Source organism: Mirounga leonina, unplaced genomic scaffold, assembly GCF_011800145.1.
Source record: "Mirounga leonina isolate KUSES-001 unplaced genomic scaffold, KU_Mleo_1.0 Mir_53, whole genome shotgun sequence".
NCBI classification, from domain to species: domain Eukaryota; kingdom Metazoa; phylum Chordata; class Mammalia; order Carnivora; family Phocidae; genus Mirounga; species Mirounga leonina.
Window position 1 is genome coordinate 45,412,564 of NW_023270807.1, and position 13,611 is coordinate 45,426,174.

Below are 13,611 nucleotides of genomic sequence, written 5' to 3' on the forward strand. Positions count from 1 at the left end.
ATTTCCAAATAAGAGGTGAAAGAAATAAAGGAAGTTATTATTGAAATCCTTAACTGATAATAAAAGATACCCCTTTGTATTCATATGGTTTTGTAGGCTCCTTGGATCAGTTAACAAAAGGCAGTCCTTGCATACCATCATCATAATTTCTCCATATCTCAGAACTGTTTTTTGTATTTTCTTGGTATTTGATTTAAGTCACTTTTTACTTAAGTAAACATCATGCTTTGGGAAGAAAGAGAGAAGGTAGGAAGCATCATGGCCTCACAGAGACTGACAGGGCAGAGTGGAAATGCAAAAACCAGACAGGGAGAAGAGGGTCTGAGCAGGTAGTGATGACCCCGAGGGCTAAGAACAAGAGTGGGCAGGAATCCGGTAGGGATGGGTACAGAACCTCAGCAAAGTGAACATCAGCCTGAGAAAGAAAGGTTAGGCTGGATACAGAGGTATGAATAGAATCTGGAGGTTAGGGACTCCTGCCTGAGTGGCTCGGTTGGTTAAGCGTCTGCCTTTGGCTCAGGTCATGATCCCAGGGTCCTGGGATCGAGTCCCACATTGGGCTCCTTGCTTGGCAGAGAGCCTGCTTCTCCCTCTACCTGGTCTGCCTGCTGCTCCTCCTGCTTGTGCTCTCTCTCTCTCTCTCTGACAAAAAAAATAAATAAAATCTTTAAAAAAAAAAAAAAAAGAATCTGGAGGTTAAGTGGTCAGGAGGTCTTGAGGTTGATTTGGAAGAACTGGGGTAATGGACTGAAGTTTGACTGGGGTTACGAGCACCTGAGGAATGAATGTTCAGTGCTGGGAGAAGAGTGAAAAGAAGGTGTTGATGCAAGTTGAGGAAATAGGAGGCTGGTGGAAGCATCAGGCTGGGAACTGAGATAGTACCTGAGACTGGGTTGAAGAAAAATGACCTGAGAGTGGAGTGTGAGAGCAGAGAACTGGGGAGGAGGGAGATACCAGGAAGGCTAAGGAAGAGGGTGAAGGGTACAGAAGTGGGTGCAAAGGGTGGGGTTGCACTAGGGAGGGGCAAAAGCAAGAGGGTCTGTTGCAATGGGGAGAAGGTAGTGGTTTACCCTGGAGAAACGGACACAGGGATTAAGGGCCTGCCATAGCAGTATGGTCTCCCGAGACCACAGTGGTATAGCTCAACATCCTTTGAGTTAAGCTGACATGTGCACGTGTCACCTAAGGCATCTCTCAAACACGGGTATGTTGTACAAGTGTCTATCTGTCTGTCTCTCTCTGTGTGTATGTGCGTATTTCAAATGAATCATGTAGAGATGAGAAATATGATATCTAAAATGAAAAATACTTGGGGCGCCTAGGTGGCTCAGTTGGTTAAGTGACTGCCTTCGGCTCAGGTCATGATCCTGGGAGTCCCGGGATCGAGTCCCACATCGGGCTCCCTGCTCAGCAGGGAACCTGCTTCTGCCTCTGACCCTCCCCCCTCTCATGTGCTCTCTCTCTCTCGTTCTCTCTGTCTCAAATAAATAAATAAATAAATAAAATCTTTTAAAAAAATAAATAAATAAAAAATAAAAATAAATAAAATGAAAAATACCCTGGGTGGGATTAAGAGGAAAAGATAAACTTGGAGTTATAGCAAGAGAAATAAATGATCCAAGTTGAAGCACAAAAAACCAGACTGAAAACATTAAAAGAGCCTCAAAGACCTGTGGAACAACATAAAAAAAGTCTAATATACATGTAATTGGAGTCGCAGGGGGAAAAAATGTGGGAGGTGCAGAAAAAATATTTGAGGAAATGATAGCTGAACATTTTCCAAATTTGAGGAAAATATAAAGCCACAGATCTATTAAGCTTAATAAACTCCAAGCAAAAAAATATAAAGAATTCCACACTGAAGTATCTAAATCAAACTGTTGAAAGTAAGTGATAAAGAAAAAAAGCTAAAATGCAACCAGAGAAAAAAGATATTTTACCTGTGGAGGAATAAAGAATAACAGTGGACTTCAAGCTTCTCAGCAGAAAAGAAACAAGCCAGAAAACAATGTAGCAACATTTTTTTTTAAAGATTTTATTTATTTATTTGAGAGAGAATGAGAGAGAGAGAGAGAGCATGAGAGGGGGGAGGGTCAGAGGGAGAAGCAGACACCCCGCTGAGCAGGGAGCCTGATGTGGGACTCCATCCCGGGACTCCGGAATCATGACCTGAGCAGCAGGCAGTCGCTTAACCGACTGAGCCACCCAGGCACCCACAGTGTAGCAACATCTTTATAAAGTACTGAGAGAAAAGCAAAACCAGTTACACCCCATGAAACGTTCTGCAAAAATAAGGCGAAATAATGACTTTTTCAGACAAGCAAAAGATGAGAAAATCTATTGTTAGCACATCTGCAATATAATTAATATTGAAGAAAGTTCTTCAGGCAGCAGGAAGTGATAACAGATAAAAAGTTGGATCTGTGTGAAGGAATAAGGAACACTGGGAGTGATAAATCTGTGAGTAAAGGTAAAAGATATTTTTTCTCATTTTAATCTCTTTATAATTGACTACTTAAAGAAAAAAAATAATGTGGGATTTATAACATATGTGGAAGTAATATGTATGACAACAATTCCACCAAATGGGAGGAAGGAGATGGAAGCATACCATAGGAAGGCCCTACACGCCTGTGTGAAGTGGTATAATATTTGAAGGTGGACCATGAGAAGTTCAAGATGTACAATGTAAAGCCTAGAGCAACCACTAAAATGAAAGGCAAATAAGTATAGCAACTAAGCCAATAATGTTTCCAATTAATATTCACAAAATATATTCAGTTAATCCAAAATAAGGCAAAAAATGAGAAAGAAACAAGAGGTGAGATTAATAGAAAAAAATATCAATATGGCAGATTTACTTGCATTCAGTGTAAATGGTCCAAACACTCTAATCAAAACATAGAGATTGTCTGATGGGATTAAAAAAAAAAAAAAAAAGCAAGCCTGGGTGGCTCAGTTGGCTGAGCATCCAACTCTTGGTTTTGGCTCAGGTCATGATCTTGGGGTGGTGGGATTGCTCCTATTGTCAGGCTCTGTGCTCCACATGGAGTCTGCTTGTCCCTCTCCCTCCCCCTGTTTGCTCATGCTCTCTCTCTCTCTCTCTCTCAAATAAATAAAGAAATAAAATCTTAAAAATAAAAAGCAAGACTCAACCATATGCTACCCAGAAGAAATCCAAGTTACGTATAAAGACACACAGATAGGTTAAAAGTAAAAGGATGGAAAATGACAATACCATGAAAACACTAGTCAAAAGAAAAGTAGAATGGCTATATTAATAACCAGCAAAGTTGATTTAATAACAAGCAATCTTACCAGGGGAAAAAAGGGACATTTCAAAATGATAGAGATTGATTCATCAAGAGATCATAACAACCCTAAATGTAGATTCACTCAGTATCACAGCTTCAAATTATATGACACAAAAACTGATAGAATAGAAAGAATAAAAATAAATGAATCCTCAATTATAGTTGGAAACTTCAACAGTCCTCTCTTGGTAATTGATAAAAAAAGAAGACACAAAATCAGCGAGGATGTAGAAGACATGAACAACATTAGGAAGAAAATTGACCTAATTAACATTTCAAAAATATATGGAATATTCATAAATAAGGACCATAAAATGGGCCAAGAAACAAGTCTCAATAAACTTAAAGGGACTGAAAGAATATGAAATATATTCTTTAAATTAATTAGAAGTCACAGAAGGATATCTAAATATTTGGAAATTAAACAACTTCTAAAGAACCCATGTATCAGAGAACAAAGCATAAGTTAAATTAGAAAATATTTTGAACTAGAAAGGCAAGCCACAAAATGAGGGAAAATACTTGGAAAATATATATCTGATTAAGGTCATTAGTGCAGAATATATAAAGAACATTCACAGTTCAATAAGAAGACAGACAATCCTCCTCCACCAAAATGTGAACCCTTTGCTAAAGAAGATATACAAATGGCAATTAAATACATGAAAAGCTATTCAAAATTAGTATTGGGGAAATGCAAATTAAAGCCACAGTGAAATTCTCAGCCTGCAGCTCTCTGGCTCCGGATGTCTCCTCCTCTCCTCTGGGGCCCCACCATTGTGGGTCCCTGGCCCCACTGGCTGCTCTCCACCCTCTTGCTACTCCACACCTGTCAGCTGCACTTTGACCCTGAGCTGCTGGGCACCTGGGTCTTCCAAATGGGCCCCAATAGTTCCCAACACCACATCAACTGCTTGGTTATGGGACCACCAGGAAAAAAAAAAAAAAAAAGTGGTGGTGCACCTTGAGAACTTGGATACAGCATGTGGTAATTTTGGCCATCTCACTATCATTTGCAATCAAGGCTTTGAGATTGTGTTAAATGACCACAAGTGGTTTGCCTTTTTAAAAGTTATTCAATAGAGCATCTGTTGAGGGGTTCTTTTTAAAAGACAGCCAAAAACTGACTTTGGGGCGCAGAGGCAGGGCAGCATGCAGCCGTGGACCTGCCTGCCTCTAACAGCTAGCAGAGGCCACTCGCCCCTACATTCCCTTCTGGAGTCTTTATGTGCATGTTTTAATGTTGAGGAATCCTGGCAACCTACCTCCAAGTCAGCTGCCCTCCTGAACATTTCTCTGGAAAGCCACAACTGCCATTTTGAAATGGGAACAACCAGAGACTACACAGGAAAAAGAAAGAAAAATCTGGAAGTCTCAGGTGGCTTCACCACTCAGCCTTTGAATAAAAGGAAAAATATGCAACTCAGGTTTGTTCTCTTTTGACTATTCTATCAAAATGATTTTTCCATACTGATTAGGATTTGAATTTTGTGTTTTGTTTTGTTCATAGTGCAAATTTTATTCCCAGTTAAATTATCTTCCCATGTGCCTTCTTTCTCTAATTACCTTGAGGAACCCCAACCCCTATTGTAAGAAGAAAATAATGCTTCAGGATATCTTTTTTTTTTTTAAGATTTTTTATTATTTATTCATTTGAGACACAGAGAGTGAGAGAGAGAGCATGAGCAGGGGGAGAGGCAGAGGGAGAGGGAGAAGCAGGCTTCCCGCCAAGCAGGGAGCCCGATGCGGGACTCGATCCCAGGACCCCTGATCATGACCTGAACCGAAGACAGACGCTTAACCATCTCAGCCACCCAGGCGCCAGTGCTTCAGGACAGCTTGAGATGCACAGATATGTTACTGGTGAGAAGATGATTCTATGGAGGGTGTGTCCCGGGGAACAGGCTTTCCGAGATAAGTCAAACTGCTGAAGGGTATCTTTTGGCAGATCATAGGCCTGCAGTACCCTGGCCAGAAAGACTGGGTGATTAATACATTTTGCTTGTTTCTTTTTTTATAGGGGCCAGCTTTGTGCTGAGAACTCAATGTACTCGACATACTTTACCTTACAAGAATCCTACAAAGTAGATAGTACTAGCTGCATTTTACAGATAGGGAAAATTAGTCTTTTACAGTGCTTAGGCTCACACAGCCTCTAATTTGTAAAATGACAAGAGCTAGTCTTTCAAGCCTGAGGACCTCCCTGAGGCTCAAGAGGGAAAGAGAAGCCATTCCACAAAGAAGTAATGGTACTTGGAGTAACATTTCAGTGGGTTTTCTGGTAAGTCCCAGTTCATAAGCATCATGGATGTTAGCTTAATGGAATGGAATATGCATTGCACTGGCTTCTGTTGAAATTTTAGGAGAATTGGCTTAAAGCTTATGTTTCCTTACCAAATTAGGCTACTCCCTTTCTTTCCTAACCCAGGGTCTGTCCTTTCGTTCAAGACAAAAACTTAACCTTCTTTCCTTTTCTAGTCCTCCAAATTGGAAGGAGAGCTTTGTAAACTTCAAATTAAGTATAAATTAAGTACCCTTGCCAAGTTTACTTCTCTTAATTACACTATTATTCACACTGATTGCTATCTTTTCGCTCTTTCCTACTAAACAATGGACCAGTTTCCTGCTCAGTTGTTCAGAACCGATTAATATCAGCTTTGGTAAACTGAAAATATGGGGCTACACCTAGTTCCATATTTTCTGGGAGGGCTTTTCTCCTTTTCTTTGCTTGAATGGAGGAATTTCTAGATACCAGATTTTTTATCATTATTTTATTGGTTCAGATCATTTTTATGACATCTGAGAGGTACTGGTCTGCTATTCTGGGAAAGTTATGTCTTAAGAAAGGCCAAGTAGCCATACACCCAACTACTGCTACCTGGATACTTCTTCCATCCTACCTCTGGACCTGATCATTCATCACTCAGGACCTTGATGCCACCTCTGTGAATCCTCCCCAGTCCTCTCCATTCGTGGGAGAAATGCCATCATTTTGGTTCACATTATGCTTTGCAGTCACCTCTGCTCAGGTAGTACTATACTAACTGCTGTAAGGGAGTGGTCTGATAGTGTGTCTTCATCGTCTTCCAGAGTGAAAAGCTGTAGATCTTGTGTATCTTTAGAACCTAATTTATAAGTGTTTGGAAAATTGACCACACTTCTCTTGTCTTTTCAAAGATTTTTCACAAGTAGTATCAGCGTACAAAGAATTAATTCTATAGGATCCTAGAAGCACAGATCAGGAATAATGCTGTGTTTATATTTTTGGTTCTTTGCTCTAAAGAACATCAGGTTACCTGTCTCCAGAGTTCTAAAAGAGTTGTGTATTTTCAAACTGATTTTCAGGATGTAAATACTGACAAAACAGCTAATGTGTGTAAGAATGTATTCGATATGGAATTTAAAATCACCTCTACTAAAGTCTTTTTGTTTTTTCTATTTCTCTAAGCAACTTTATCTAAATGTTTTGATTATTGAAAAGAAGAGCTGATGGGCAGAAAATGGCAGATGTTTGTGTTAGGAGGCACCCTAATACAATACTGCTTAGCATTCTCTGTCATAATTGCTTGTTTGTCTTCTCCTCTGGTCCTTAAACTCTATGAGGGATCAACTCTGTATTACTAACCATTTTATTCCCTGTGGATAGCATGGTGCATGATAAATAATAGGCCTTCAATAAACACAATGAAATACCACTACACACACCCCCACACGCTAATGCCTAAAATTTAAATATGGACAATACCAAGGGTAGACAAGGATATGAGTCACTAGAACATTTACCCATTGCTGGGGGAAATACAAAATGGTTCACAGACTTTGAAAAATTATTTGGAAGTTTCCTGTAAAGATAAATATAACCTTATCAGATGACTACATGACACCATATGACCTAGAAGTCATATTTGTAGTACTTACTCAAGAGAAATTAAACCATATGTCAAACAAGGATTTATATTCAAATGTTCATAGCAGCCTTCTTTGTAATTACCTCAAAGTGAAAATAACCCAAATGTTTATTGGTGAATAAACAAATTGTGGCATACCCCTGCAATGGAATATCACTCAACAATAAAAAGTAATAACTTACGTGTAACAACATAATGAGTCTCAAATGCACTATGATACATTTAAAATTTCATCGTCAAGGGGCACCTGGGCAGTCGGTTAAGCGTCCAACTCTTGATTTCGACTCAAGTCATGATCTTAGGGTTGTGAGTTCGAGCCCTGCATTGGGCTCCACGCTGGGCATGGAGCCTGCTCAAGATTCTCTCTCTCCTTCTTCCTCTGCACCCTCCCCACCTCTCTCTCTCAAAAAAAAAAAAAAAAATTCATCCTCAAAAGACAACTACTGTGTGATTTAATTTATATGAACTTTTAGAAGAGGCAAAACTCTCATAACAGAAAGGACATCAGTGGGATTTGCCAGGAGCCAGGGAGTATGGGGCAAGGGGGCATGGGGGAATTTTGGAGGGTAATGGAAATGTTCAATATTATAATTTTGGTGATGATAACATCACTGAATACATTTTTTAGCACGTATCTAATTGTGCACACAATTAGTGAATTTTATTATGTATATTAAACTACTATAAAGCTGATTTTTAAAAATCATTTATAATTACCCCACTTAGGAAGAACTCTGCAAATGCTCCCATTCTAGCATCTTATTTGTGCCTAGTAGCAGCATAGAGATCTGGGGTCCGGCTTCCTAGGAGTAAATCCTAGTCTACCAGCTGGTAACTGGCTGGCTTTAGACAAATTGCTTATAAACATCAGAGTTTTTCCTCCACAAAGTGTAGATAATAATTGAACCTGGACCATAGGGTCTTGGTGAGGATTCAATAGAATGTTTAGCATAGTTCCTCAGAGAAAGGAAGTATTCCAAATGTTAGTTATTTTTCATCCCTATAAAAATGAGCCCACAAGACATATATGGTTCTGCATTCCTCATGCAGATCCTAAAGCCATTTATTCTAAATTGTAGGATGTACCGATTTCATTACATTTTATTTCCTCAGTCTTTTTATGTGTTTGTGTGTGCATTGTGTGTGTGAATTATAGTCTACTGCTTGTATATTTTAAAGCATATTTAGTCTGTGATGGGTAGAACTTTTATTTTAGCTTTTAAAAACTTAATCTTATGAGAAGCTTGCTGACAGCTATTTTAAAATTCTTTTACTAAATTCTTTTTTTCTCTTTCATCCCAGAGAGTATGTTTATTGGCTACAGATGTTAAGCACTTCACTAAGGAATGGAAAGCAGCAAGACAGAGTATGTACTTCACCTGAGTGGTTGCACAGAAACCAGTTGTCTCTGAACCTTTAAGAACTCAAGTGGAAAATACACTTAAAAATTTAAAGGACAGAGTCATAACATACAGTTTGAATTGGAATGACTGCAAGATTGTTTCAGGATTATAAGACTTCTGTCTAAAAGAAGTTAATAAAAGGAGTATTATGGTAAGTCCCTTATAATTATGATTTTGAACAAACCACTTTAAATTATGCTATAGCATGAACTGATAAGGAAAAAATGAATAGAAGGATATCAGGATGGCTGAGGATCAGAACCCAGAACAACAGCCTAAGGCAGTTATGGAGGTGAAACTATGTGTGACCCTGCAACCAAAACTCCAGTAAGAATTAGCTCAGAGACAGACCAGGAAAAGACTGTTTTGCAGTGATTTCAATATGCTAAAGGCAATCAATAGTGAAGGTTGGAGCTGGAGAGCATGAATGTAATAGAAACCCAGAGAAATATCACATGTTGTTGTGTTGCTTTTGTTGTTGATCTTGGGCTTGGTCCTGGCATTATTTTGAGCGGTGATAGCAAGTTGTTTCTAAATTTCAGGCAGAGGGGCACCTGGGTGGCTCAAATGGTTGGGCGTCTGCCTTCGGCTCAGGTCATGATCTCAGGGTCCTGGATCGAGCCCCGCATCGGGCTCCCTGCTCGGAGGGGAGCCTGCTTCTCCCTCTCCCTCTACTGTTCCCCCTGCTTGTGCTCTCTTGCTCTCTCTGTCAAATAAATAAATAAAATCTTTAAAAATAAATAAAAATAAATTTCAGGCAGAAAAATAAGGAGCAAGAATATTTAGGGAAATTCTGAGAGTACCTATGATGGGCACTAACCTTTTCACTATATGCCATTAGAAACTGAAATAGTAATCCTGAGGCATGAATAGACGCAAGACGCAATGGTACAGAATAGAATTTAAGAATAAAATATAGGGGCACCTTGGTGGCTCAGTCTGTTGGGCTCCGACTCTTGATTTCATCTCAGGTCATGATCTCAGGGTCGTGGAATGGAGCCCTCCATCAGGCTCTGTGCTCAGCACAGAGTCTCCTTGTCCCTCTCCCTCTGCTTCTCCCCCTGGGTGTTCTCTCTCTCTCGTAAATAATTAAATAAAATCTTTAAAAAAAAGAATAAAATATAAGGGTATAGGGAAAACTTAGGGATGCTGTCCCAAATGACAGAATATTTGATTTTGAATCTCCTTAATATCACTTATTAATTTAGCTTAGGGCAAAGATGGCACTTTGAAGTAGTAAAGAAAAAAAAATGGCTTATTCAATTAATGGCTTGGGGGTAAGTGGGTAGTCATAGCAAAGTTAGCTATTCCTATCTCAACACATCAAGAGATATTCCAGGCGGATCAGAGGTTCAAAAGTAAAAATGAAACTGCAAAAGTATTAGAAGAAGCCATTTAAGAATGTTCAAATAAATCAGATCGAGGATAGCCATCTATGTCTGATGCAAAACCCAGAAGAAAAAAGCATGAATAAACATGGTGCATTCAACTTCATAAAAACATTTTCTTTAAATCTGCTAGGCCAAAAATCGTAAGAAGGCCCAAAGACAAAACACAAGCCAGAGAAAAATATTTGCATTTCCTATCACAAAGGGCTAATTTCTCTGCTATATAAAGGACTCCTAGGAAGCAATAAGAAATAGATCAACAACCCCATAGAAAATGGAAAAGACTCAAACATTGTTTAAACATATGGAAAAATGTTCCTGTCCCTCAAAATAGCAGGCATGCAAATGAAAGTTACATTGAGAATTCATTGTCTACCTATCAGACTGGCAAAGATAATAAGATTATAAGCTGCATTGATGACAGTGTGAGCAAACATTCTCATACATTGCTGGAGGGAACGTAAGTTGGTGCAAGTTCTGTAGAATTCAGTTTGGCAGTACCTATTAAAATTAAAAAGCAAATAGCCTTTGACCCAGCAATTCCATTTCTAGCAGTTTATCCTGCAACTATTCTTACATATGTAAAATAACACATGAACCAGATTGTCATTACAGTATTCTTCTGTAAAAATAAAAGACTAGAATCAATCTAAATAGAACCAGTTATATGAATTATGTAAATTATGGTACCTCTTTTTAATGATGAAATTCCAATGAAATAATAAGCTTCTGTAAAAAAAAAAAAAAGAAGAAGAAGAAGAAGAATGAGGGAAAGAATGTATGCGCTGATAAAAAATTTCCAAGATTTCAAAATGTATTTGTTGAATGAATGAATATGTCATTTAGTGAAAAAGTTAAGGTGCAAATGATATGCATAGTATAATCTATTTACACATTCATGTATTCATCAAATACATTTGAGCATCTGCTATGTGTCAGGCATCACACTAGACATTTGGGATATATCCATGAAATAGACAAAGATCTTAACTGTAGTGGAGCTTACATTCTGTTAAAGGAGACAATTGGTAAACCCCAAATGTGAACATTATATAGTAGTTTATCAGGAACTGGGAGTCCTGTGGGTAAAAGAAAGAGTAGAGCAGGGTATGGGAGATCCAGGGGTTTGGGAGTGGAGAAGAAGATAATGTGCACTGTTAACAATACCATGGTCAGGTTGGATCTTATTAGGTAAGATTTGAACAAAGGCTTGAAGAAGGTGAGGGCATTTGTCCGGAAAAGTGTCTGAGAGAAGAGTTCCAGGCGTGGGAGCTAAGGTAAAAGGCCCTAGGGCGGGCATATGTCTGCTGGTGTGGGAGCAGGCTGGCCAGGCTGAGCAGAGGGATCTGGAAAGAGTAGTAGGAAGAAGGTGAGGAAGACAGCGGGAGGCAAATCAGTGCAGGGCCGTATAAGGAGGTTGACTTTCATTCTGAGAAACAAGGAGCCCTGTTGGAATCTGAGGCACCAAGTGGCACTGTATGACTTCGAATTTAAAAGCTTTTGTCTGGTGGTCTGCGGAGAATAGGCTGTGGGAGGCAGCGGTGGAGGCAGAGAATCCTCAGGCAGGGACCCTCATCTCACGAGAGATGCTGGTGGCCATCACCTGGGTGACAACAGAGGTGGTGGTAGGCAGTGATCAGATTCTGGAAATGTTTTCCTACTTGCCAACAGGCTTTCCTGACGGACTGGAGGTGGTATGTGAACAGGAGGAGTCAAGGACGGCTGAGCAACCCCAAGGCTGGGGGTGCCATGGGCTGAATGGGAAAGTGGCTGATGGAGCCTGTTTGGAGGAAAGATCGGGAATTCAGTCTGCACATGTTGAATTTGATTTATTTATTAGACATCCAAATGACTGTCTAATCAATGTCATCTGTAGATGGTATTTTGAGCCATGAATATGAATGTTACTATTTGTATAAACAGAGAAAAAAAGATACATATCCATTTGCTTGTACATGTATAAAATATCTCTTTTCCAGACATATGCACAAAACTGGTCATTTTGGTTGCCTATTTAGGAGAGTGGCTGGGGATCAAGTGTTGAATGGAGCCTTAGTTTTCATTGTATATCAGTTTAAACCTTTAATTTTGAACCATCTGAATTTATCACATTTAAAAAATTTCAAAAAACTATAAGCCACATTATCAAACTGCTACATTTCTGTGTCTAGTAGTTTCTTTCTCATTGCTAATTTTAATGTTGAGAAAAGGACAAATTAGTTTCATGGATTCCAAAGACACTTCTTGAACATCTACCATGTATAAGATACTGAGATAAAAAAAAAATTATCAAGATATGGCCTCTATTTTCTTTGATTTATTTATTTTAATTTTCTTAAGATTTATTTATTTATTTGAGAGAGAGAGAGAGAGAGCATCATAAGTCAGGAGAGGGAGAAGCAGGCTCCCCTCTGAGCAGGGAGCCCAACATGGGCCTTGATCTTAGGACCCCAGGATCATGACCTGAGCCGAAGGCAGACGCTTAACTGACTGAGCCACCCAGGCGCCCTGATATATTTTTTAAAAGTTTTATTTATTTATTTGAGAGAGACAGCTCACGTGTGGGTGTCGTGGGAGGGCAGAAGGAGAGACTCTTAAAGCAGACACACACCCCTCACCACCAGCGACTGAATGGGGAGCCTGTCTCAGGGCTCAATCTCACGACCCTGAGATCATGACCTGAGCCAAAAACAAGAGTCAGATGCTTAACATACTGAGCCACCCAGGCGCCCCTGGTCTCTTCTTTAATACAATAATGTGTTAAATTTGAATGTAAATCTATCTTCTGGAACTAATTAGTAGTAAAAGTTACACCTTATTAGGATTAACAAGCAGCTAATTTTATTAAGCACAGCTGCTGTGGTTTTTGAATACAATAAAGTAGGTATCATATGGCTATTCTGACCCTCAGAAAAGATTCAGAATTATTTTATGATCCAAAACCAAATGAAATAACTGAAGATAAGAGTTGATCATACAAAAAAAAATAATAATGCCTAATCTATTCTTTTATTTCTTGCTCAATACTTTCTGGTTTCTGTGTGTTTGTTTTGTTTTAATATAGAAAAGTACAATCATAAGAAACACCTATAGATAGTCCACTCCCCAGAATTAACAAGTGTCAACATTTGGTCGTTGTCTTCATCAGCTCAAGGTGCAATAGCAAATTGCCATAGATGGGGTGGCTTAAACAACAAACCTCTATTTCTCACAGTTCTGGAGGCTGGGAGGCTCAGGATCAAGGCAGCAGCAGATCCAGTGTCTGGTGAGAGCCCGCTTCCTGGTTTACAGATGGCAGTCTTGCTCACTGTGTCCTCACATGGCAGGGAGCAGAGGGAGGAAGCAAAGTCTGTGTCTCTTTTTATAAGGGCACCAATTGCGTCCAGGAGGGCTCCATCCTCATGACCCTACTACCTGCCAAAGCCCCAACCCATAATACCACCACACTGGGGATTAGACTCTCAACATTCGAATTCAGGGGAGCACAGTCAGTCCATAGCAAGGTCATCTTTGCTTTACATATTCTAATGACACATATAAAAGAGCACAGATAAAATGTGGGTCTTCTTTATTCTCTTTTCAGTCCCATTTTCTCCCC